This window comes from Procambarus clarkii, chromosome 11, assembly GCF_040958095.1.
Source record: "Procambarus clarkii isolate CNS0578487 chromosome 11, FALCON_Pclarkii_2.0, whole genome shotgun sequence".
NCBI classification, from domain to species: domain Eukaryota; kingdom Metazoa; phylum Arthropoda; class Malacostraca; order Decapoda; family Cambaridae; genus Procambarus; species Procambarus clarkii.
The window spans coordinates 48,194,588-48,222,444 of record NC_091160.1 but is presented as its reverse complement, the minus strand read 5'-3'; the positions used below and the strand labels follow the sequence as shown (position 1 = coordinate 48,222,444).

Below are 27,857 nucleotides of genomic sequence, written 5' to 3'. Positions count from 1 at the left end.
TGGCAGTACGCATAACACAGGTCGCCGCAACACACAGTTTCGTCCTTAACGCAAGTCTCGCCGCTAAAATAAGGTCTGTCAGCGGGACAATCATAGGGTCCAGTAATGTTGCCAGCTGAGCAAATGTAATAGATGCTGCAGTCTTTTGGGTCAGAGATCTTGTCCAGGCTCCCGTTACATGTTAAATGGCAAGGTAATGGCATGCAGGCAGAGTAACAAGAGTCGCCAGTAACACAATCAAATACTGTTGGGTCGAAATAATTACCACTGTCACACGGTATAGAAACATCCGAGGGAATACCGTCCCCCAAACAAATGTAATAATTATTGCAGTTCAAAGGATCCTCAACCAAATCCATCGGTTTCTTGCCGCTGCAATCCGGTTCACAAGCAGAGGGGACCTCAGCGACGCAGAGCAGCGCCGCCACCCACGCCACCTGCAGCAGACACCCGCAATGTTAAAAAAAAAAACGGAAACTCAGCATATTCTTTTTTGGTGTCCAGAAATAAATACTCATTAGCATTGTTTGAGTTAGCAACACACACACAACACACTCCAAAATAAATGATAAACATACATATGGAGCAGAATACCACAAACTGTTTCAGAGACCCCTCACAGACATAAAAACTATCATAATATATATGTGTGTGTCCTCTCCTTCTACTGTTTCTATCTGTAAATTTTTTTCTTATGTCTATTGCCCCATACGAGGCAGCTCCTTTTTAGCTGTGCAACTGTACTTGCACGGTACTCAAGGCAAGAACAAACAGACAAAAAGATAAACAAGAATAAATTTAGTTTAAAAAGGAATAAACGTGGAGAAAGTTATTTGCATAAACAGATCTAACCAGACATACATAATTCGAGATACAATCAAAGACAAGGACATAGAGACATACAGAAATTGAAATAAGTTTATTGAGGTAAAATACACACAAAGGGATGAGGTAGCTCAAGCTATTCTCACCCCGTAAGACATACAGAGACATGGCAAGACATACGGAGACTCGGAAAGGCATACACAGGCATACAGAGACAGATAAAGGCATACACAGACATACAGAGACACAGAAAGGCATACACAGACATACAGAGACACAGAAAGGCATACACAGACATACAGAGACACAGAAAGGCATACACAGACATACAGAGACACAGAAAGGCATACACAGACATACAGAGACACAGAAAGGCATACACAGACATACAGAGACACAGAAAGGCATACAGAGACATACAGAGACACAGAAAGGCATACACAGACATACAGAGACACAGAAAGGCATACACAGACATACAGACACACAGAAAGGCATACACAGACATACAGAGACACAGAAAGGCATACACAGACATACAGAGACACAGAAAGGCATACACAGACATACAGAGACACAGAAAGGCATACACAGACATACAGAGACACAGAAAGGCATACACAGACGTACAGAGACACAGAAAGGCATACACAGATGGAGATGGTGATGGAAAAGATTGTGAGAAAAAACCTAGTAACACATCTGGAGAGAAGAGACTTCGTGACAACCCATCAACATGGGTTCAGGGAGGGTAAATCTTGCCTTACAGGCTTGATAGAATTCTACGATCAGGTGACAAAGATTAAGCAAGAAAGAGAAGGATGGGCGGACTGCATTTTTCTGGACTGTCAGAAAGCCTTTGACACAGTACCCCATAAAAGGTTGATGCATAAGCTGGAGAAACAGGCAGGAGTAACTGGTAGGGCGCTCCAGTGGATAAGGGAGTACCTAAGCAATAGAAAGCAGAGAGTTACAGTGAGGGGTGAGACCTCAGATTGGCGTGAAGTCACCAGTGGAGTCCCACAGAGCTCTGTACTTGGACCTATCCTGTTTCTGATATACGTAAATGATCTCCCAGAGGGTATAGACTCATTCCTCTCAATGTTTGCAGACGACACCAAAATTATGAGAAGGATTAAGACAGAGGAGGACAGCTTGAGGCTTCAAGAAGACCTGGACAAGCTGCAGGAACGGTCGAACAAATGGCTGTTAGAGTTTAACCCAAGCAAATGTAATGTAATGAAGATAGTGGTAGAAGCAGGAGACCAGATACAAGGTATCATTTGGGAGATGAAATACTTCAAGAGTCAGAGAGAGAGAAAGACCTGGGGGTTGATATCACGCCAGACCTGTCCCCTGAAGCTCATATCAAGAAGATAACATCAGCAGCATATGCCAGGTTGGCTAACATAAGAACGGCCTTTAGAAACTTGTGTAAGGAATCTTTCAGAACATTATATACCACATATGTCAGACCAATCCTGGAGTATGCAGCTCCAGCATGGAGTCCATATCTAGTCAAGCATAAGACTAAACTGGAAAAGGTTCAAAGGTTTGCCACCAGACTAGTACCCGAGTTGAGAGGTATGAGCTACGAGGAGAGACTACGGGAATTAAACCTCACTTCGCTGGAAGACAGAAGAGTTAGGGGGGACATGATCACCACATTCAAGAGTCTCAAGGAAATCGACAGGGTTGATAAAGACAGGCAATTTAACACACGGGGCACACGCACTAGGGGACACAGGTGGAAATTGAGTGCCCAAATGAGCCACAGAGATATTAGAAAGAACTTTTTTAGTGTCAGAGTGGTTGACAAATGGAATGCATTAGGAAGTGATGTGGTGGAGGCTGACTCCATACACAGTTTCAAGTGTAGATATGATAGAGCCCAATAGGCTCAGGAACCTGTACACCTGTTGACTGACGGTTGAGAGGCGGGACCAAAGAGCCAGAGCTCAACCCCCGCAAGCACAACTAGGTGAGTACAGACATGCGGATACAAAGAAAGGCATACACAGACATACAGAGACACAGAAAGACATAAACATACATACGGATATAGAGAAAGGCATACACAGACATACAGAGACACAGAAAGGCATACACACGCATACAGGGGCATAGATAGATAGACACGGACATAGACATAGAAAGATAGAAACAATCATAGACAGAATGGCAAATACGGACAGGAAGGCAGACACAGATATACAGAAACAGGAAGGCAGACAGACGTACAGAGACAGAATGGCAGACACACAGAGAAAGAAAGGAAGGAAGACAAAGAGATATGGAGAGGCAGACAAACACAGACATACAGACATAGAGAGGCTAAGAGACATACAGACATAGAAAGACAAACACAGATATACAGACATAGACAGACAAACACAGAGACAGGACATCTAGACAGCAACAGACAGGACAGAACAACCAGAGACAGGACAGGATTAAGACAGAGGAGGACAGCTTGAGACTTCAAGAAGACCTGGACAAGCTGCAGGAATGGTCGAACAAATGGTTGTTAGAGTTTAACCCAAGCAAATGTAATGTAATGAAGATAGGTGAAGGGAGCAGGAGGCCAGATACAAGATATCATTTGGGAGATGACATACTTCAAGAGTCAGAGAGAGAGAAAGACCTGAGGTTTAATATCACACCAGACCTGTCCCCTGAAGCTCACATCAAGAGGATAACATCAGCGGCATATGCCAGGTTGGCTAACATAAGAACGGCATCTAGAAACTTCTGTAAGGAATCTTTCAGAACTTTGTATACCACATATGTCAGACCAATCCTGGAGTATGCAACCTCCAGTATGGAGTCCATATCTAGTCAAGCATAAGTTTTTCCTGCCCGAAACGCTTTGCGTAATAGTGGCTTTAGACATTTTATGTACTAGCTCTATCTATAAATCCATCAATGTTTGTATCACACCTTGTATGTATGTACTTTACCTGCATAAACATTTGAATTTTGATTTTTTTTAAGACTAAACTGGAAAAGGTTCAAAGGTTTGCCACCAGACTAGTACCCAAACTGAGGGTTATGAGCTCCGAGGAGAGACTGCGGGAATTAAACCTCATGTCACTGTGAGACAGAAAGAGCTAGAGGGAACATGATCACCACATACAAGATTCTCAGAGGAACTGATAGGGTAGATAAAGACAGACTATTTACCACAAGGGGCACACGTACTAGGGGACACAGGTGGAAATTGGGTACCCAAATGAGCCACAGAGACGCTAGAAAGAATTTTTTCAGCGTCAGAGTGGTTGACAAATGGAATGCATTAGGAAGTGATGTGGTGGAAGCTGACTCCATACACAGCTTTAAGTGTAGATATGATTGAGCCCAATAGGCTCAGGAACCTGTGCCTGAGGTACCTGAACCAGTTGATTGACAGTTGACAGGCGGGACCAAAGAGCCAGAGCTCAACCCCCGCAAGCACAACTAGGTAAGTACAACTAGGTAACTAGATAAGTACAGACATACATACATAGAAAGATGAACACAGGCATATAAAGACAAACACAGACATATAGACATGGAAAGACAAACACAGACATATAGCCATAAAAAGACACACACACATACAGAGATATAGAAAGACAAAGTGAGTAGAGAGTAGAAGCATCTCACCAACAAGGCACATATGAGCGGCGTTCTCTTCATGCTGAAAACTTTGGCGTGCTGTTGCAAGGTGAAAAGCAATGCTGTGGCAGAAGTAAACAGCAATGCTGTTGTAACACAGCTCTACTGTGTTAGCAGGACTCTACTGCGGGAAGTGTCTTGGAACCACCACTTATAAAGCTGCGCTTATCACCGCGTGGGAGCCGCTGTGGGAGGCAAAGCAACAAAAATAGTTAACACCAGGGGTTGGTAACCAATGGATGTTTACTATATTCATGATGCTCGTCCCTCGGAGTCGAAGATAACCATGACTTCAATATATCAGGTCGAAGGTTTACAATATTCACATTTTGTGTATTACATACACTTTGTGTATAGATACACTTAGTCATACACTTTGTGTATGTCATACACTGCACGAGGCAACCAATTTTCATGAATATAAAGTATATTCATTGCCTGCAAATTTATGCATATGTGCATTTTTCTATAGAGGGGTCCATAGCTTTTATTAGATTTTCAAAGGGTCTCGAACCATTGGTCTAGAGGATCCATCGCAACTGCATCTCCCTCTCAGAGAGGGGAACCTGTCGGAGAGGTCACAGTAATTATCTCAATGACAGGTACAAGGCTTATCAATTACATGCAAGTATTAAACATTTATATATACAACAAAAGTCCTTTTTCAGTTTGGAAATTCTCAGACTTGCATACACCGTCGCATATACAGAGAGAGAAAGCACATACGCACTCATACAAGCTCGTTATGTATGTTCAGTCATACTAATAACTTCCTTGACTGTCTCAACACTTTCATTCTAACATCGTGTTCAACATCATAATGATATCTCAGTAATGTGATAAATCAATGAATAAATATTAAGGTATTACAGTGGATTTGAACTTACGTCCCTGAACTCCACAGGCGCGGTCACAACCGACTGAACCTTAATGGGCTCTAAAGGAACCTCAACCAGAAGATCTATCAGACTTGGAGCTTGGGCGGCACCAGCTGGTATCACACTCCAAGTTCTACCAGATATCCGCCCACAATCAGGCACCCGCCCACAATCAGGTACCCGGCTACAATCAGGGACCCGCCCACTCATGTGTCAGTAGTGACATTGGGCGTCTCTCATCACCGTTATGCACAATGAAATAACAACAACGCCGGGAATCTATTAATCATATGTACATACATGGCTTTTGAAGTAGGTTTAAATTAGAAACCATTGCAATACAGTTGGGAAAAGGTTTTGTATGCTTAAACTGCCATTTCTACTGATGGTGATCCGGCAATGTGCTGAAAAATTGTTGTATTACACCACTGAGTAATATATCTTATGGTTCAGAATAGCAAAATTTTGAAGTCTGATTGGGTAACGTCAGTGGGAGTTCCTATTGTTAACTTCTTCCGTTTTAAGGGAGTGAAACATAGGATATTCGGACCTTTCTTAAAAGATAGACGTCAAGTACAACGACCTGCTTAACCGTTCTGAAAGAAAGTTTCTTTATTTATTTATAAAAGAAAGCCACAGTACAAACAGAAAACCATACACAAAAAACATGAGTACATACAAAATACACAGAATACAGTAATACATCAGTCAAAGAACCCAAAGAAAAAAACAATCAAAAGGGAAATACACGAATAATCAATAGAGAACTACACATGATACAAGCGTATAACAAACTCCAACACGGGCACATAAGACAAACTAAAAGCAGTACAGGACACAAGGCATTAATAACAAAAAACAGAACCACACAGGGAACCGTAAGTACAAAAAACAAATAAAACATTTTTTTAATATAAAAAAGGCAGAATACAAAGCACAAAAAGGATAGAACAGAAAAATAATACATAATCAGCACAAGTCAAATGAAAGAGACAAATAACAGCAAGTAAAGGCAAAAAGGCAAAAAGAACATCCATAAAACAGGAACATGAATACAAATACCCCGACAAGTGAAAGGGCGGATAAAGTATAAACTTGGGCACTCCAAACCCCACACAGAGAAGTGCATAATACACAAAGGCACGCTCCAGAGACATAGGAGTTAAAAGCACACATACCATATATAACATAAAAATGCACAAAAAATACAACCCTTACAGGGCAAACAAAAAAGCCCACGCAGGAGCCAGGAAAAAATACACCCACCCACAAACGCACCAAACCTAACACACAAGCACAGTAGCAGCCGCAACAGAAACAAGACATCCACACACGTGATGCACGCAGGCACCGGGGAAACAGCACGCACAACACAGACAGAAACCAAGCACACCAATCACGCATACTTCTCCGGGTACTCCCGAGCTGGAAAACGTAAGCAATAAGCTTCCCAAACAAGTTGGTCACATTCAGAAAGCGGACGGCCAGGAGTCGCTAGAGGCCGAGGCATCGAATCTGGCACGCCGAAGATAAAACACTGCACCCGCGGAACCCAGATGGTAGATGGACACCAGTGAACAGGATGCACCAGATCATCACACTCAAAAGTCAGAGGCGTCGTAGAATCGTCGATCACCTAGCCGAACGGGAAAACGAAAGGGATGGGTTTCCCCCTAGGACGCTGGTCACAGGGCTGCACATCAGGAATCACACCGGACTGCATGGCAGGCCGCACACTGGCCCGCCCACTAGGGCGTGCACTCCATTCGACATCAGGCACCACACAGAGTCCCGTGGAGGGAGGCTCCGCATGGGCCCCAGCACCCCCACCAGCGATCACCAGGGGCAACCGCCCACTGAGGGAAGCCACCAGCAGGAGGCACAGCGTCCAACACAGAAGGCAACACAGCGTCGGCCACAGCATCATCATCCATCGCATCATGCTCATCTGCCCACGACCGGCGAGGTGACACACCCCGAGTCGAGCGACGGCGCTTAAAAAGAGGCCGCTGATCGTTGGAGCTGTCACCCCCAGCAGGCGGTGCCCCAGAAAAACCATAAGCAGGCGGCCCCAAAGCCGGGGCAGCACGATCACGCAAAACAGCATCCTCGATAACGCGGGGTAAAAGGCCACCACCAGGCACAGAGACTGGAATCGGAGAGGGAAGAGACAGAGCAGGCGGAAGAGTAGACTCCTGCACACGTGAGATATTCAGGGAGGGTGACGGAACCGGCAGAGGAGAAGAGGTACTTGACAACGAAGAAACCGCCAGAGGCGACGAGGCAGAAGGAGTGGGTGGAGACACACAAACCACCGCCCCGCCAGCCCCGGGAAGCACACGTCCTTCAGCAGGAGAAGTAGGTGCCACCCCTAAAGCATCCCTCAAGGCCACCGGATGCGGATGCACCTACGTAGTTATCAAGCGACGAAGGTCCGAAACAGGCGCCCCCAAGTCCCCCGAGCTCAACGGCAGGGCAGACATATCAGGTCCAGCCATAGCGACATCTGGAACCGCAGCGGGAACCATACCAGGCTCCTGCACAGAGCGAGGATCCGCCGGGGAATCCACACGCACAGGTAAGCGAGGAAAGTCATCCTCCAGGAAAACTGAAGGGGCCTCAGCACGAGGAGCGTTGCAACCAGCCGCTACGTGGCCCTCAGCACCACACCGGAAACACGTGCGGGTTTGACCCTGATAGAAGGTCCTCAGAGAGAGCCCACGAAACGAGACCCTGGACGGTATAGGGCTCATGAGCCGCATGACAAGCGTGCGTGAACCCAGCCGGACCCCCTTCAGCCGGCCTGCACTCAAAACATTGAACCGGTGCTTCACCATCCCAAACCACATAAACAAGGACATGAGGGCCGCTTCGGGGAAGGTCACCGGCACGCCGTGAACACTCACAAACGACAAGGGCCCCCAGGGATCCAAGATCTCCACAGACACAGCCGAAGCCGGAAGAAGAAGCGTGCGGCCATCCTAGCAAGCCACAAACTCCTGGTAAACATGTGACGTGGCGAACGACACCGCAACATGGGTGGGCGATAACTTCTCGAGGCCCAGGAGCGCGGGGACGTCAACACGGAGGACGTCCAGGAGAGCAACCTCTACAACGGACCAGTCCACAGCAGCAGAAAAGTCCAGCCGCACTGTGTCGAACCTCCGAATGCGGCTGGTACAAGCCGCGTCCATACCGGCAAGCGGGGCCCCGACCAGCGGGCGCTCCACACCCCGCACAGCAAACCACCACTCAGCAACGGCAGACGACTACTGACAGCCGGAGCCCGACGTCTGCACCCTCTGGTGGCGCAGTCAGGAATCAAACCTGATGGTGATCCGGCAAAGTGCTGAAAAATTGTTGTATTACACCACTGAGTAATATATCTTATGGTTCAGAATAGCAAAATTTTGAAGTCTGATTGGGTAACGTCAGTGGGAGTTCCTATTGTTAACTTCTTCCGTTTTAAGGGAGTGAAACATAGGATATTCGGACCTTTCTTAAAAAGATAGACGTCAAGTACAACGACCTGCTTAACCTTTCTGAAAGAAAGTGGTTGAGTCGAGGACGAGTGTTCTAGTGTTTCATTGCTTTAAAAAGAGGAAGTTCTCAAATTCTTATAAGAGGAACTAAAACAATTCCCTGAGCTTGAAGATGAGTCTTTTAATAATGATCTTCAATGGCGTTAAACATATCTAAATAACCACATTACTCATGTTCAGGGATTTTTTTTTATTTCAGCTTTTCGCAGCAGTGAAAACTCTCAAAATGAAACTGAAGCTTTTCATAAGTCAGCTGCTGAAAGGTGATATGTGTCACTTTCCCACTTGAGCTCAGCACGCCCCCCAGCACAACACAGCGACCTAGGAGACATATATGCTCTGAAAAACATGATTCAATTGAAAAAAATGACAGTAAGCTCACTTTGTGTACGGAAAAAAAGACACTCAACCAAAGTTATTGAAGATCCCTTTTGTTATGGATCCAACAGACTTGCCATTCCAATTACAGTTGAACGTTACTGATCATCAGTGTTCGCCAGATTACAGAAATAAGTGGCGAGAAAGCAGTCTTCAGGAATTCCATAGATGTCTGGACAGTGAAAAATATTAAGATTTAATTAAAGCTATACTTGAAGCGCTCAACATTTTCAGCAGAACCTACATTTGTGAGAACGGCCAGTTCTCCTGTTTAAATAGTCGTTTTGGCAGCATAGTACAAAGATTGCCGTTCTAAGCAATTAAATAGTAGAACTTTGTACTATTCATTTTATAGAATCGAAAAAAATTAAGCTAAAAAACAAACTTAAATACTCCTACTCTTATATAGCACATGTGTGTACTAAATTAAGCCTCAGAAATCGTGTATTAGACCTAGGAAGGTTAGGTTAGTTTAGATTGTCTTTACAACATAAGTAGACACTTTGCAACATAAATAGGCATTATCCGGTTTGTTCAATTCATTAGTGCCGATTTCTACTTCCTAATTTCGTTGTACGTCGATATATATATACTGTGGTCCTCATCGTTACTATAAGTACTACCAAAACAGGAGATGGGCTGGAATATTCTCTATCATGAATATGAAAAATACAATAACGTTCTTCTCCGACTAATGATCATTAAGACGTCTACTACAAATATGAGCCAAGAACCCAAAAAGCTTGTTGCTGTGAAAGGTGTTATTCCTCTCATTGGGTTCATAAGATGATTTTGAAATAAAATATTTTGGATTTAAGTATTTTATAAAAGCAATTTTGTTTCAAATGTGTAATTTTCAACATAATTATGTTTTAAATTGTAATATTATATGAAAATCTAAATTATTATTATTATTATTATTATTATATTATTATTATTATTATTTTATTATTATTATTATTATTAATTAATAATCAATAATATTGATTACATTGTCTGATACCAATAATATTGAATCAATATTAATGTTATTGGATAAATGGTGTTTATCAATCGCTTCCCAAATCTGGTTTCCTTCGAGCAATTTTGGCCCCGTCTTATTTTACAAGTTGTGCAGGCCTGGTCTAGACGGTAGTGCGCGTGCCTGGGTTCGGATACGTATATTCGAATCCATCGTTCAGCCTCAGTATTTGTTCATATGTCTATACGGTTCTGTACTACACAACGCGTCCACGTACAATACGACACTGAGCTGCAAGAGGCAGTGCTTAGTGGCGTAACAAAATACAACACGACATTAGGCGACAAAACTCAATGTCACGTGACATGATGGTACCAAAAACACACTACGCGAAAAGATCTATGTAACACTACACAAGGCACAATATGCACTCCACAATAAAAAGTTTGGTGCTACACCACAAGACTCAATTTGAGACAACATAACATGGTACTGTGTAGTTCTGCCCAACAACACAGGTAGTAGTAGGCATCCTACAGTCTCGGGAGACTATGGAGTTGCGCTCTGGTTGTCAGTCCTGGTGCAGCGTCTGGTGTGAGTGTTGAGGCCAATCCGAGAGTGGCAGTCCATCCCACACTGAGCACAATCAAAGTCTGATTATGGTCTGTCTTCATGGCTACCGGCTTTCCTTCTCTGTTTCTTTGCCTCTGATTTCTTGGCAAGTGACTCTTCGAACTTGGAGAGACCTCTGTGAACAGACTGCCACCAGGCTGAACGGTCTGCGGCCAGTGTTTCCCCCGTAACAAGGTCGAGGTCCATGGCTTTCAGGTCCCTCTTGCTTACATCTTTGTACAGTAGCTGCGGTTTGCCTGTTGGATGCTTTCCCTGCGTCAGCTCTCCATACAGGAGATCCTAGGAGGATCCTGTTGTCGCCCATTCCCTCCACGTGCCCGAGCCAGCGCATTCATCTCTGCTTCAGCATTGTGTACATGCTGGTGATTCTAGCTCTCCTTACGACGCTGTTGTTTGTCACCTTGTCCTGCCAGGTGATGTCCAAGATGTGTCGAAGGCAGCGCATGTGGTAGGCATTCAGCTGATACATCAAAAACCGCCAATCGAGTAGAAGACTTAAAACCGGTAGACTGTCGCTTCCCGTGTTGGTTCGAAGCTGTGAGGCGAGGCTGATGTGTCCTCTCCAGGGCGCAAAGCCTGGGTAGGTAGATATGGAGGAACTGTTACCCATGCAGCACCCCCCCCCTTTCCACGTTGCTGAAATTATCCAATGGAAAGGTAAATGCCAATACACATGGTACGTATGCTATTAAGCCTAAAGTTTAGCATCTAGATCTTTTCTTTTCTATTTTCTCCTATAATCGGAAAATGTATTTTCTGTAACTTGATATGAATTTTAAACATTCTTAAAGACGAGTTTTTTATAAGGAGGAGATGAGGCGTTATTCTAGAAACAAAGTTTGGCAAACTGCCGCTTGCCAAGTTGGATCATAGGGTGAGAGGGTTCTTCACATTTGCTTAAAAACACATTGGATAAATTTTGATTCAGAAAAGGCCTGGGGTAAATACTGGCTTGGGAATAATGTCGACAAAAATATATGAAATAAATTGTGGAATCACTGGAATGTTTCAAGCTCAGGTTAGACATACATATTTAAATGAATTTTTGAGGATATAAATAGCAGCTGCCTCGTATGTGGAAGTGATGCATAGCAACATGTTCACCCTCAATCTATCGTCGTCGCCCCTAAATCAACACAACAACAACAACACTCTCAATCTGTTATAACTTACCAAAGGCGTCTCAATCATTTTCTGAGTGACAGGTGCAGAATTTCCGAGTTATATGTAAATATTACATATTACAGAATATGTAAAATAATATATATATATTCATATTGGAGTTTTTCAAATCACAATTGCATGGAAAAAGTTATATGTACAAGCTGAAAATAAGTTTGCAAGCACATGAAGCAACATGATAACAAAAACTGCAAAGCCTTTTTTCCAATTCGAGCATAAGAACATAAGAATTGCAGAACCTGCAGAAGGCCCTTTGACCCCTCCAAGACAGCTCATATATATAGCCACGTAAACTCATTCATATATATGTCTAACCTTTGCTTTAAATAATCCAGCTACCCTGCGTCTATTATGTTACCCAGTAATCTGTTCCGGAAATCAACAACTCTGTTTCCAAACCACTGTTTACCCTAATTTAAACGTATCCAGTTTGTATGGATTATTTCGTGTTAATATTCCTGACATATTCAGGGATATTAATGATATATCCCCGTTAATATCCTAACTGTTACACCTTCCTCTCCCTCCCCCTTCCCACCCCCATTTGTACACTTCAGTCATGTCACTGTTTATTCTTCGGGTTCCTAAACAATGTAAATAACGCTTGCATTATATCTCTACATAAGGACGTTTTCTAATTCTTGGGATTAATTTATTATTATTATCTTGGGATTATCCTTTTCTGTACACGATCAAGAGACCGTTTAAAGGTTGCATTGTTGTTTGACCATGTTGTGGTGTAGTGGTATAGGGTGCTGGCTTTGGAGTACCAAGTGTGCAGGTTCGAATCCTCCTCATTGCTCCTACTAATTTGCTCAGAGAGTAATGTCCAGTCAGTATTGTGGTATCTAAAACTGAACTAAAAATCTAACTGAAACCTAACAAGGGCAAGGAAAAGTTTATCAATAAAATTAGATGTTTTATTACTAATGCTTCAAAGACAGTCCCGAGATGCGAGTTTGCCGCATTTCAAACATTTTACATTTATTTCTTATATAGCCCAGCCAGGGCGGCATTATCCGGTGCATCGGAAAAACAAATGCAACAAATTCTATTACCGATAGTATGAGTGTTATAGGTTATGAAAATGGTATTTACCCTCAGAATATCCCGGAAGAAATAAAAAAAATATTAGAATACACCAAAAAAATTATGACAAAATAATATTTTGCTGTTCGTGCCTCCTCGTCGTGAACGCATCCATGTTGCCGCCATCTGACAGGACCCAAGCAACGTTTCACTCCACCCTGGAGCCTTATGGCAATGCATTACTTCCAGTCGTTGTTAGCATACTTGTCTGGAGGATGTCAAACTGAGCGCCATATTGGGGCCTACAACGGCTTGGCGGGCAGATGAGTCCTGGGGAAACACCCAGCTCTTACTTTTCCCAGGTTGATAGTGAAGTCCTTCCGATGACTGTGCCTGTCTATTGCAGACCGCGTTGTGCCTTTTTTAGGATGGTGACCTCTCCATTTAAGGTCACTACACTTGATAGATCCGAAAGAATATTAAATAATAATGGACTGAGGATCACACCCTGTAGGATCCCACGAGTGATTTGGGGGCCCAGGTAAGGGTCACACTTCCATGAAGAAAGTGCCCATCGAGGTAGTTCTTGGAGAACCGCTGAATAGAATTTCATTTCAAGAGTCAAGAGTTAAACTTTCATGTCCATAAATGCCACTAAGTGAACACTGGTCATTAAAGACAAAGTCATAATACGATGTTCTACAATGAAGAGACAGTTCGCCGTGTTCCTCTTCTGGTGTAATCCACAGAAGCTCTTTGACAGGAGGCCGGAGTATTCCAGCAAACATTGTTGGGCAAATTGCTTTACTGGTTTTCCAAAGCCAGACAGCTGAAGAGACGGTAAGAGAGTTTTATAAGGCCAGAAGAAGGGTTCGTATAGGCATCGGTGTTCGAAGAAGGAATTTGTTAGGTAGGCCGACCATGCCGGATGCCGTGCCAGTCCAGATGAGCGTCAGTGTCTCCTCCAATTCTCTGATCATAAATGGCAGTCGAGCCCCCCGGTAATGCAGGCCCCTCCTAGCAACAATCCCAGTGCCAAGGGTCGATGGACAATCCAGATGATAAGTTTAAAGTTTTGTAATCATCTAAAAAAATGCAGCTTTTTCCTCCCAAGGTGATTTTCCCGCAAGCATATCATGAAGGAATGAAGGCCATGATAAGAGTTTGTCATCTTGTGTAAACAAGCACCGCGACTATGCCTAACGTTTTGCTTATAGGCTGACCTGGTTACTTCTGGAATTCGGTCTGCTGAACCTGTTTCATTGCTTATACCGCTTGCCGGCATTCGGGGGTCCACCAGGACTTGTTTTAAGGGAGTACATTAGTGCCTAGACCTGACAAGCCAGAAGGTGGAAATGCTGAGAACCTTTTCTCCTAGCTTCGTTACCCATATTCCAAGATAATTCACCTCAGTCTGTTCGTGGCCCGGGCGTGACGCAGGACGCCTTCCGATAACAGGCCCACAGATCGTGGACCTGTTTTAATCTTCAAATTCATTTGCGTAACAATGTGAGGTCTGAGAAGTCGTGGAGGAAGCGGACGAGGGTGTGGTCAGAAGAGTGATGAACGTGAGTCGGATGTCCCGGCCACCAATACGAATGTCAGACATTAAAATCTCCCATAACAAGACAGGGCTCCGAGATTTTGATGATATAATGGGCAAACTCCTGATGTTACTGCCTTAATAGGGGATGTACGTGACACTGAGTGTTCCCACAACACTCACACTGCCATGAATGTTGTGTTGATTTAGGGGCGACGACGATCGTGGGATCATAATGCCATGAATGTCAAGGGTCTTTCGGGCTGTAAGCCAACGGTATCAGTCTATTGAAGAAAAATACGTTTTCTTTAATCAAGTGGTAAACACAAAGAACTCCTTATCAGAAGATGTATTCTGAGGGTAACACTGCCTTTACGCTAACGGACTACAAAATAACTTTTCTTCAAATTTTCATCAAGCGTTATTACCTCGACCATAGTCTTTCAATATACTAATAATTTCAATTGGCTTCAATGCTGCTGATTTACGTATTTTATATTACCAAAAAATACAGTTACATAAGATTACACGATAATAACATATTTTTTACGACATTAATCAACCCATCACGACCTTATCTGCATTTCATAACACGATGAACAATACTCCAAGGAGCTCTAGAGAAGATAATATCTAAATACTTGAATGCATAATACCTTAATTAATACTCTTAGCCATGCACTAATCTAAACCGGGAGTATCCAAGAGAGTTCTGTACTCCTCCGTCTCGGACAGCAAACACCAGAAAAGGTAGTCCTTCGACCCTACTTCTTGGTGACTCAGCGCAGTAGGTCCAGATTATTGGCTTCAGAGACTGGTGAGACCTGGCCGGTGCACCTTGTCTCGCTGGGTGATACCTCAGCCTGTCCTAAGGTTTCCTAACGTCAAGAAGCTGTTGTACTGAAGTGTCTTTATCTTAACTTACTAGAGGACCCAAAACACAAAAGGGGACATTATGTCAATTTCGTGAGCTGCTATCATTTTCTAGTACGTCGACTTTTGGCCGTAGGTAAAGTATACGTCAAAATGCAACACTCTATTAGAAGGACGAGATGGATAAGGCCTGTTGTTTCTCAGTCTTTAGCAAAACTTCAGAGAAAAGATTTGAGATAAAGTTGGCGGGGCAACCCAAATGGTGAATGATCTAATTATCATGTTTGCGGTAATACTTTGCAGGGATATTGCTTCGGAACTTGTAGTTTGGTTCATTATGGGTGCAGTAAACCTCTGTACTTCTTTCGTCCTCTGTGGTGTAGGTAAAGGAACCAATAATATTAGTAATGGAGGTAGTGAAGGCAACGAGCTCTCAGCGACCCTTTCGACTATCTCTTACAAGACTGAGAAGCACCATGTGGCCAGACATATTTTTCCCCTTTTTAATAGATCATATCTCAACCCGTTCTCTCAAAATACACCGTTTTCTATAATCCCAAACTGTCAAAAATGGGGTACTATGACAAGTTTCCGCACACAAATGTTCACGTTTTTTTATGCTTATACTCACGACACCTGTCAAAACATGACGAGCTCCTCTGGAATTAGATAATCACAGCGCCAAGAAAGAAAAATGTCCAAACAACACAAACGAATGCAATATATTGAGTATCTTTTAAAGGACAGGCTCTCATCAGCCTGTCCTCTCGAGTGCTCACAACATCACTAAAGTGATGTACTAAATTAACCTTTAACTTTAGAAAAATTATATTTTTGAACGACTAAACTGCTGAAAATGAATTTTCTAAGAAATTATACTCAGCAATGTTTGTTGAGTTGGTTGTGTTTTGAGCGTTTGAGAGGAATGCAAGGAGCTGTAGTGACTGACATTGATGGTTTAGGTTTTAAAGAAACAAGAGTGAGAGGAAGTGAGAGCGAAGAGTGAAGTAGTGTGAAGGATTTAAGAACAAGAGTGAGAGAGAGAACATAAGAAAGGGATTGTCTATAAACGATGAGAGAGGTATGTAGCGACGAATTACTTCTTGTAGCTCGACTCAATGAGCTTGAGAGTGACCTTAAAGCTCTGAAGAATGGAAGGTGCTGTGGAGAGTGTAGTTAAATATATTCGTTGGTAGATGAGAGAGCGGTACGTTACCAATAGGCTACGGAATAATTGTTATGATGGGTTTATTTATATGGTAATGTAAGATATGTAACTATCAGGAGAAAGCAGAAAGCCATTATGATAGCAATGTCGCAGTATAGCAATAGCTGAAGTAGTATTTATAATCAAAAGTTGTCCTTAATGTGGCAGTAATAACGCTAAGTGCAGTAAAGCACGAGAGAAGTAAAATCAAATAAATAAAAAACTTATTCATATTTAGTTGTACATTTATAAGAGTTTACATATAATTACAATATATTATGCAGACGAGGATTCACAATAACTTTGGCTGAAGAATGTTGACCAACCTCACTCTAGAAATTAAATAGACGACGACGTTTCGATCCATACTGGACCATTATCAAGTCGATTGATAATGCAGTACAATACATTATTTACAGAGAGAGAGAGAGGAGAGAGAGAGAGAGAGAGAGAGGAGAGAAGAGAGAGAGAGATGAGAAGAGAGAGAGAGAGAGAGAGAGAGAGAGAGAGAGAGAGAGAGAGAGGAGAGAGAGAGAGAGAGAGAGAGAGAGAGAGAGAGGAGAGAGAGAAGAGAGAGAGAGAGAGAGAGAGAGAGAGAGAGAGAGAGAGAGAGAGAGAGAGATAGAGAGAGAGAGAGGAGAGAGAGAGAGAGAGAGAGAGAGAGAGAGAGAGAGAGAGAGAGAGAGAGAGAGAGAGAGGAAGAGAGAGAGAGAGGAGAGAGAGAGAGAGAGAGAGAGAGGAAGAGAGAGAGAGGGAGAGAGAGAGAGAGACGGCTTTTAGAAACTTGTGTAAGGTATCATTCAGAATCTTTTATGTCACGTGTCTCAGACCAATCCTGGAGTATGCAGCTCCAGCGTGGAGTCCATATCTCATCAAACATAAAACTAAATTAGAGAAGGTTCAGAGGTTTGCCACCAGACTAGTGCCCGAACTGAGGGACATGAGCTATGAGGAGAGACTACTGGAATTAAACCTCACGTACCTGGAAGACAGGGGAGTTAGGGGGGACATGATCAATACATACTTGATTCTCAGAGGAATTAAAAAAGTAGACAAAGACAGTATTTTTAACACAATGGGAACACACACTAGGGGACACAGGTGGAAATGGAGAGTCAAATGAGCCATGAAGACATTAGAAATAATCTTTTTATTGTCAGAGTAGTTAATAAATGGAATGTATTAGGTAGTGATGTGGTGGAGGAAGACTCCATACACAGTTTCAAATGTAGATATGATAGAGCCCAATAAGCTCAGAAACCTGTACACCTGTGATTGACGGTTGAGAGGCGGAACCAAGGAGCCGAAGCTCAACCTCCGCAAGCACAACTGGTGAGTACAGTTTGGTACTACACCACAAGATTCAATGTGAGACAACATAACTTGGTACTATGTAGTTTTACCCGACAACATAGAATGCCGTATTACACAACAACATATAATGTGACACTATATACAAAAACACACTATAACATTATACCATAAAAGTGTTCAGTGTGACCTTACATAACGCGATACAGTGTTACAATACACAAAAAGATTTTACACTTGCAAGAGATTGATAACAATACCACCTTTTTTCATAGCAGCTCTTTCAACATAAAAGAACTTATATCCACGGAGCTGGTATTCGCCCAGTAGGTCTCTTGAGTATTCAGTCAGGTTTCAGTGAGGGGTATTATCGTAAATTTTTCAGTAGGCAAAATTACTCTGAGATCATCCTTCTTATTCCTCACATTTTTATACTTTGTATAGTATTGCTGTTGACATCTCTACTATTTTATCTCCTTATTAGGAATTGTGCATTATTTCTTATCGATGGGTAAAAACCATGTTTTAACCTCTTTTAAGGTTTCCTTATTTTGCAGTTATTTATATCCATAAAGCTATTAAACCTTCAAATTCTCACACAATTTCCTGCAATGTGTTTGTATTCCTCTCATCACCTCGTTAGAGAGATGAACGCCATCTCTTGCATACATGGTGAGCTTGCCAATGTAAGAGTACCAGTCATACATGAATGATATTGTATTATTCATACAATACTTTTCAAGACACTGAGTTCTTATCAGTCACACTCGACATCTGCTGGCTGTCAACTTTTAACCTTGGGAGAACGCCACACATGACCGAGACCTTTACTGATTCCTTATCATATCTAGTGCCACTTTATAATTTTCCAACTACCCCTCGATCACAGCATTAGAAATATAGTTTCCACGTACAGAGAGGCAAATACTGAGCTGACTCACTAACACTATATTCCTTATTTTAACCGCTATGTCTTCCACTCTTGCACCCGGAGAACGTTCCCTAACTCCATTTCATGCATCCAGGAAAAGAGAGCTCTATCACTATAGCTTTCATACCTAATCAATGTAAGCTTTCCTGCCTAATCGATGTACGGTTTTCCTAGTACTGTGAGGCACTGGAAGGAGCAGGGCTGAGTTGGGCAGAGTAGGGCAGAACAGGACAGATCAGGGCAGAGCAGCGCAGCACAGGACAGAGTAGGGCAGAGCAGGACAGAGCACAGCAGAGCAGGACAGAACAGGGCAGAACTGGACAGAGCAGAGCAGAGCAGGACAGAGCAGGACAGAACAGCATGAGCCACCGACACAATTAATTATATATAGCGTATGCTACAATGCCGAAAGTTTAGCATCTAGTTCTTTTCTTGTCTATTTTAACTTTAATCAACATATGATTTCCGTAACTTGATGTGAATTTTAAAAATTCTTAAAGAATCATGTTGACCAGACCACACACTAGAAATTGAAGGGACGACGACGTTTCGGTCCGTCCTGGACCATTCTCAAGTCGATTGTCCACAATCGACTTGAGAATGGTCCAGGACGGACCGAAACGTCGTCGTCTCTTCAATTTCTAGTGTGTGGTCTGGTCAACATACTTCAGCCACTTTATTGTGACTCATCGCCTGCTTAAAGAATCATTTTAAACGGGGGAAACGGAGCGTTACTCCAGATTCAAGGTATTGCAAACTGCTGCTTACCAGGTTGGGTCCTGGGTTAATGGGCTCTTCACAATTGCCTAAAATCACATTGGATTAGTTTTGATTCAGAAAAGGCCTGGGTAAATACTGGTTTGGGAATAATGTCGACAAAATTATTTGAGATGAATTGTGGAATTACTTGAATGTTTCAAGTTCTAACAGACATATATATATATATATATATATATATATATATATATATATATAACTGAAAACTCACACCCCAGAAGTGACTCGAACCCATACTCCCAGGAGCAACACAACTGGTATGTACAAGACGCCTTAATCCACTTGACCATCACGACCGGACAAAATGAGGTGATAGCCGAAGCTATTTGAGCCACCCCACCGCCGGCACTCGGATGGTAATCTTGGGCATAGCCTTTTACCAAATCACCTCATTCTTTGGGACACACATGAGGAACACAAATGCGAACAAGCCTGAATGGTCCCCAGGACAATATGCAACTGAAAACTCACACCCCAGAAGTGACTCGAACCCATACTCCAGGAGCAACACAACTGGTATGTACAAGACGCCTTAATCCACTTGACCATCACGACCGGACAAAATGAGGTGATAGCCGAAGCTATTTGAGCCACCCCACCGCCGGCACTCGGATGGTAATCTTGGGCATAGCCTTTTACCAAATCACCTCATTCTTTGGGGCACACGTGAGGAACACAAATGCGAACAAGCCTGAATGGTCCCCAGGACAATATGCAACTGAAAACTCACACCCAGAAGTGACTCGAACCCATACTCCCAGGAGCAACACAACTGGTATGTACAAGACGCCTTAATCCACTTGACCATCACGACCGGACAAAATGAGGTGATAGCCAAAGCTATTTGAGCCACCCCACTGCCGGCACTCGGATGGTAATCTTGGGCATAGCCTTTTACCAAATCACCTCATTCTTGGGGCACACGTGAGGAACACAAATGCGAACAAGCCTGAATGGTCCCCAGGACAATATGCAACTGAAAACTCACACCCCAGAAGTGACTCGAACCCATACTCCCAGGAGCAACACAACTGGTATGTACAAGACGCCTTAATCCACTTGACCATCACGACCGGACATAAATGAGGTGATAGCCGAAGCTATTTGAGCCACCCCACCGCCGGCACTCGGATGGTAATCTTGGGCATAGCCTTTTACCAAATCACCTCATTCTTTGGGACACACATGAGGAACACAAATGCGAACAAGCCTGAATGGTCCCCAGGACAATATGCAACTGAAACTCACACCCCAGAAGTGACTCGAACCCATACTCCCAGGAGCAACACAACTGGTATGTACAAGACGCCTTAATCCACTGACCATCACGACCGGGACAAAATGAGGTGATAGCCGAAGCTATTTGAGCCACCCCACCGCCGGCACTCGTATGGTAATCTTGGGCATAGCCTTTTACCAAATCACCTCATTCTTTGGGGCACACGTGAGGAACACAAATGCGAACAAGCCTGAATGGTCCCCAGGACAATATGCAACTGAAAAACTCACACCCCAGAAGTGACTCGAACCCATACTCCCAGGAGCAACACAACTGGTATGTAAAGACGCCTTAATCCACTGACCATCACGACCGGACAAAATGAGGTGATAGCCAAAGCTATTTGAGCCACCCCACTGCCGGCACTCGGATGGTAATCTTGGGCATAGCCTTTTACCAAATCACCTCATTCTTTGGGGCACACGTGAGGAACACAAATGCGAACAAGCCTGAATGGTCCCCAGGACAATATGCAAGTGAAAACTCACACCCCAGAAGTGACTCGAACCCATACTCCCCAGGAGCAACACAACTTGTATGTACAAGACGCCTTAATCCACTTGACCATCATGACCGGACAAAATGAGGGATAGCCGAAGCTATTTGAGCCACCCCCCGCCGGCACTCGGATGGTAATCTTGGGCATAGCCTCAAGATTACCTCAAGATTCAAGGTGGCTCAAATAGCTTCGGCTTCACCTCATTTTGTCCGGTCGTGATGGTCAAGTGGATTAAGGTGTCTTGTACATACCAGTTGTGTTGCTCCTGGGAGTATGGGTTCGAGTCACTTCTGGGGTGTGAGTTTTCAGTTGCATATTGTCCTGGGGACCATTCAGGCTTGTTCGCATTTGTGTTCCTCACGTGTGCCCCAAAGAATGAGGTGATTTGGTAAAAGGCTATGCCCAAGATTACCATCCGAGTGCCGGCGGTGGGGTGGCTCAAATAGCTTCGGCTATCACCTCATTTTGTCCGGTCGTGATGGTCAAGTGGATTAAGGCGTCTTGTACATACCAGTTGTGTTGCTCCTGGGAGTATGGGTTCGAGTCACTTCTGGGGTGTGAGTTTTCAGTTGCATATTGTCCTGGGGACCATTCAGGCTTGTTCGCATTTGTGTTCCTCACGTGTGCCCCAAAGAATGAGGTGATTTGGTAAAAGGCTATGCCCAAGATTACCATCCGAGTGCCGGCGGTGGGGTGGCTCAAATAGCTTCGGCTATCACCTCATTTTGTCCGGTCGTGATGGTCAAGTGGATTAAGGCGTCTTGTACATACCAGTTGTGTTGCTCCTGGGAGTATGGGTTCGAGTCACTTCTGGGGTGTGAGTTTTCAGTTGCATATTGTCCTGGGGACCATTCAGGCTTGTTCGCATTTGTGTTCCTCACGTGTGCCCCAAAGAATGAGGTGATTTGGTAAAAGGCTATGCCCAAGATTACCATCCGAGTGCCGGCGGTGGGGTGGCTCAAATAGCTTCGGCTATCGCCTCATTTTGTCCGGTCGTGATGGTCAAGTGGATTAAGGCGTCTTGTACATACCAGTTGTGTTGCTCCTGGGAGTATGGGTTCGAGTCACTTCTGGGGTGTGAGTTTTCAGTTGCATATTGTCCTGGGGACCATTCAGGCTTGTTCGCATTTGTGTTCCTCACGTGTGCCCCAAAGAATGAGGTGATTTGGTAAAAGGCTATGCCCAAGATTACCATCCGAGTGCCGGCGGTGGGGTGGCTCAAATAGCTTCGGCTATCACCTCATTTTGTCCGGTCGTGATGGTCAAGTGGATTAAGGCGTCTTGTACATACCAGTTGTGTTGCTCCTGGGAGTATGGGTTCGAGTCACTTCTGGGGTGTGAGTTTTCAGTTGCATATTGTCCTGGGGACCATTCAGGCTTGTTCGCATTTGTGTTCCTCACGTGTGCCCCAAAGAATGAGGTGATTCGGTAAAAGGCTATGCCCAAGATTACCATCCGAGTGCCGGCGGTGGGTGGCTCAAATAGCTTCGGCTATCACCTCATTTTGTCCGGTCGTGATGGTCAAGTGGATTAAGGCGTCTTGTACATACCAGTTGTGTTGCTCCTTGGAGTATGGGTTCGAGTCACTTCTGGGGTGTGAGTTTTCAGTTGCATATTGTCCTGGGGACCATTCAGGCTTGTTCGCATATATATATATTATATTATATATATATATATATATATATATATATATTATATATATATATTATATAATATATATATATATATTATATATATATATATATATATATATATATATATACGATATACATGGGTTGATACAAAAATAATAATGCAAAAGGTGCTTAAAGGTTATGGATCTCTTGAAAAACACAACAATGGGAAACATTGATGAATGTCACAGACGGGTTCGATCATTGTTGCAAGTCAAACACTTCTTCGAATTCCTCTGAAGTTGGACTAGTGCCCAAGACGCAACAGGCATTTCCCCTCTGAATCGCAACACTGAGGCGCTGGAACTAGAAACTTTTTGCTCTCTGGTCTTTTGTAGCGCTGATCAATTTGTCCCCCAATTCCTTCAGGAACTTCAATGCACATTTTCCCCACGAACCGAGGGTCTCCGAGCCGATCGAACAAAGCTGTAGCAGTGTGCTAGACCTCTGTATTTAATAATTTTCTGCGATTCCCTGAAAGAAGCAGCACCACCGCTTTCGCGTGTGCTGTAGTGGAGGTAGGTACTGGCCAGTGTGGCAGCGCACGTGTAGTCCCATACCACTTGCTTACCATCCTTCCAAGGTAGCAAGGTGACCCCATCAGGGCGCTTCTGAGGGTCGTTAGGTCTGGATAAGTGTGGTTCTCTTTGTGCCGGGCAGCGGGCAGTGGCGAGGCTCCTCTTGATGATGTCGTTGACTTCTTCATGTCTTGCAATTTTACCCTGTGATTTACGGCATACCAGACCATGACGGCCATAGTGGTCTGCCATCGCAGTTCCGCAGATGCACCTATGTTCGGTGAGGATGGGGGCGGCAAGGCGAAGGGCAACTCCAATGCGGAGAGCGTCATGACTGAGGCGAATTCCCAGGGCTGCATTGGGCACAGCAAATAAGAAATCCCCGGCGTGGGGTGATGTTACCGCTAGGAGGCGGGCTTTGTTTTCAGCATCAGCGTTGTCAATCATTGCTGTGACAGTCTTTTCCATTATGGGGCTATCCCAGTGGGCCTGCTTGTGGTCTTTTGGGACTTGTGGTCGGGGTTGAGGGTGTGCAATGGTGTCCCATTGTCTGGCTGCTTCGATGAACGTTTGATCATGAGTTCCCGCTGTCTCTCTCATACGCTCTGGTAGGATCTGCCCTACCAATTCGTTGGCTGCTGTACATGAGGATAAGAATGCTGGAAGTGCTACCTCAGTTGCCTTTCGTATGCCTATCCCTCCAAATCTCACTGGTAGTGTTGCTTGGTCCCACTGACTGTCATCTAAATCTAGGTTGAGCGCCTTCCTGAATATTGACCTGAGGAGCTCATCATATTGATTTAGAAGTGGGTTGCCAAAAGTTGGTGCACACCTTAAGAAGTATGTTAGCCTGGGCAAGGTAAGGCACTTTGTGAGAAGGTAGAGGGCATCGTGGGAGTCCAAGTCCCCAATTCTCTCTTCCATCCTCTTTAGGTCTCTAAACTTTTCGTCAAGGACCGCAGCAATAGCATTGTGGCCAGAGGTGCTCCGAGTAGTGTGCTGTCGGTAGGTTTAACGACTGAGGCTTCTGGTAGAACTGATTTCACTGCTCTAATGATTACTTCACTGGATGCAATAATTTCGCACTTGGAGGGGTTAAGAACGAGACCCATGGACTCCCCCCGTGTCTTCACCAGCTGTAGGTCTTCTAGCAGGGAATCTTGTGTGCCTGCCAGAGTGCCATCATCCAGGAACCAGATGTTGAGCTCGCTGGACAGTCTGGTTGTAATTTCTCGAACCGCTATGCAAAGAGGAACGGTGCAAGTGGGTCACACTATATATATATATATTATATATATATATATATATATATATATATATATTATATATATATATATATATATATATATATATATATATATATATATATATTATAATATATATTTGAATAAATCTTAGTGGATATAAATAGCATCTGCCTTGTATGTGGAAGTGATACATAGCATCATGTTCACTCTCAATCTGTCATAACTTATCAAAGGCGTCTCAATCATTATCTCAGTGACAGCTGCAGAATTTTCGAGTTCCATGAAAATATTCATATTACAGAATATGTAAAATGAATATATATTCATATTGGAAATTTTCAAATCACGTTTAGATTGAAAAGTTATATTTACAAGCTAAAAATAAGTTTGTATGCACATGATACAACATGATAACAGAAACTGCAAAGTCTTTTGACTAACTCGAACATAAGAATTACTGAACCTGCAGAAGGCCCTTTGACCCATTCATGGCAGCTCCTATTTATATACACTCAAACTCTTTCATATGTATGTCTAACCAGCGCTTGAAACAATCCAGTGATCCCACGTCTATTATGTTACCAGGTAATCTGTTCCAGAAATCAACAACCCTGATTGTTGATTTCCAATTAGAGCTCAACCCCCGCAAGCACAATTAGGTGAGTACAGTTTATCCTAATTTAAACGTATCCAATTTGTATGGATTGTTTCATGTTCTATATGTGTTGATATATTCAGGGATATTAGTGACATATCCCCATTAATATACTAACTGTAACACATCCTACCCCCTCCCAATTGTACACTTCAGTCATATCACTGTTTACTCTACGGGTTCTTAAATAATTTAAATAAAGCTTTTATTATATCTCTACATAAGGAAGGTTTCTAATTCTTGGGATTAATTTTGTTATCTTTCTCTGTTCACGTTCTTGAGAATGTTTACAGGTTGCATTGTTTTTTCCATGATGTGGCGTAGCGGTATAAAGTGTTGGCTTGGGAGAACCAAGTTTGCAGGTTCGAATCCTCCTCATGTATCCTACTGATTTGCTGAGAGAGTAACGTCCAGAGAGTTTTGTGGTATCTAAAACCGAGGTAAAAATATAGCTGAAACCTAACAAGGGCAAGGAAAAAGTTATTAATAAAATTAGATGTTATATTACTAACGCCTCAAAGACAGTCCAGAGATGTGAGTTGGCCGTATTTAAAGCATTTTACATTTATTTTTTAAATAGCCCAGCCAGGGTGGCATTATCTAGTGAAACAGAAAAAAACGCAACAAATTCTAGTATCTATAGTATAATTGTTATATGTTATGAAATGATATTTACCTTCAGAACCTCCCGGAATAAATTTTTAAAAAGCAAATGATTAGAATACAAAAACAAAACAAAAATTATGACAAAATAACGTTTAGCTGTTCATGCCTCCTCGTCGCGAACGCATCCATGTTGCCGCATATGACGGGAACCAGGCAACGTTACTCTCCACCCTAACTCTCCAGGGGCCTGACAGCTGAGTGGACAGCGCTTCGGATTCGTAGTCCTGAGGTTCCGGCTTCGATCGCCGGTGGAGGCGGAAACAAATGGGCAGAGTTCTTTCACCCTGATGCACCTCAGGTCTTTTAGAAGCCTCATGCTGTCCTCCTGTCTTAAAACTTCTCATAATTTTGGCATCGTCAGCAAACATTGAGAAGAATGAATCTAATCCTCTAGAGAATTACGTATATCAGAAACCTAATAGGTCAAAGTACAGAGCCCTGTGGGACTCCACTGATGACTTCATGCCAGTCTGAGGTCATATCCCTCACTGTACCTCTCTGCTTTCTATTGCTTAGGTACTCCCTTATCCACTGGATCACCTTACCAGTTATTCCTGCCTGTTTCTCCAGTTTATAAACCAGCCTCTTATGGGGTGCTGTGTCAAAGTATGTACTACACTACACTGAGGTGGTATGTACTACACTACACTGAGGTGGTATATACTACACTACACTATGGTGGTATGTACTGCACTACACTGAGGTGGTATGTACTGCACTACACTGAGGTGGTATGTACTACACTACACTGAGGTGGTATGTACTACACTACATTGAGGTGGCATGTACTACACTACACTGAGGTGGTGTGTACTACACTACACTGAGGTGGTGTGTACTACACTACACTGAGGTGGTATGCACTACGCTACACTGAGGAGGTATGTACTACACTACACTGAGGTGGTGTGTACTACACTACACTGAGGTGGTGTGTACTACACTACACTGTGGTGGTGTGTACTACACTACACTGTGGTGGTGTGTACTACACTACACTGTGGTGGTGTGTACTACATTACACTGAGGGTGGTGTGTACTACACTACACTGAGGTGGTATGCACTACGCTACACTGAGGTGGTATGTACTATACTACACTGAGGTAGTATGCACTGCGCTACACTGAGGTGGGGTGTACTACAATACACTGAGGTGGTATGTACTACACTACACTGAGGTGGTGTGTACTACACTACACTGAGGTGGTGTGTACTACACTTCACTCAGGTGGTGTGTACTACACTACACTGAGGTGGTGTGTACAACACTACACTGAGGTGGTGTGTACTACACTACACTCAGGTGGTGTATACTATACTACACTGAGGTGCTGTGTACTACACTATACTGTGGTGGTCTGTACTACACTACACTGAGGGTGGTGTGTACTACACTACACTGAGGTGGTGTGTACTACACTACACTGAGGTGGTGTGTACTACACTACACTGAGGTGGTGTGTACTACACTACACTGAGGTGGTGTGTACTACACTACACTGAGGTGGTATGTACAGCACTACACTGAGGTGGTGTGTACTACACTACACTGTGGTGGTATGTACTACACTACACTGTGGTGGTATGTACTA

At 43.5% G+C, this 27,857-nt stretch overlaps 1 protein-coding gene and 1 long non-coding RNA gene across 3 annotated transcripts in view; both read right to left on the bottom strand.

The window, feature by feature from the left end:
• LOC138363485 (peritrophin-48-like) overlaps window positions 1–27,857 on the bottom strand; it is a 121,584-nt gene that overhangs the window by 2,224 nt on the left and 91,503 nt on the right. The gene's annotated exons all lie outside the window — the stretch shown is intronic.
• LOC138363484 (uncharacterized) lies at window positions 7–8,571 on the bottom strand. 2 transcript variants are annotated; one of them, XR_011228094.1, is made up of 3 exons: window positions 8,557–8,571; window positions 4,471–5,048; window positions 7–437 (listed from the first exon to the last, which is right to left on the bottom strand). It is a non-coding gene; the product is annotated as an uncharacterized lncRNA (long non-coding RNA). The 2 variants fall into 2 exon arrangements; XR_011228093.1 differs by lacking the exon at window positions 8,557–8,571 and adding an exon at window positions 8,523–8,537.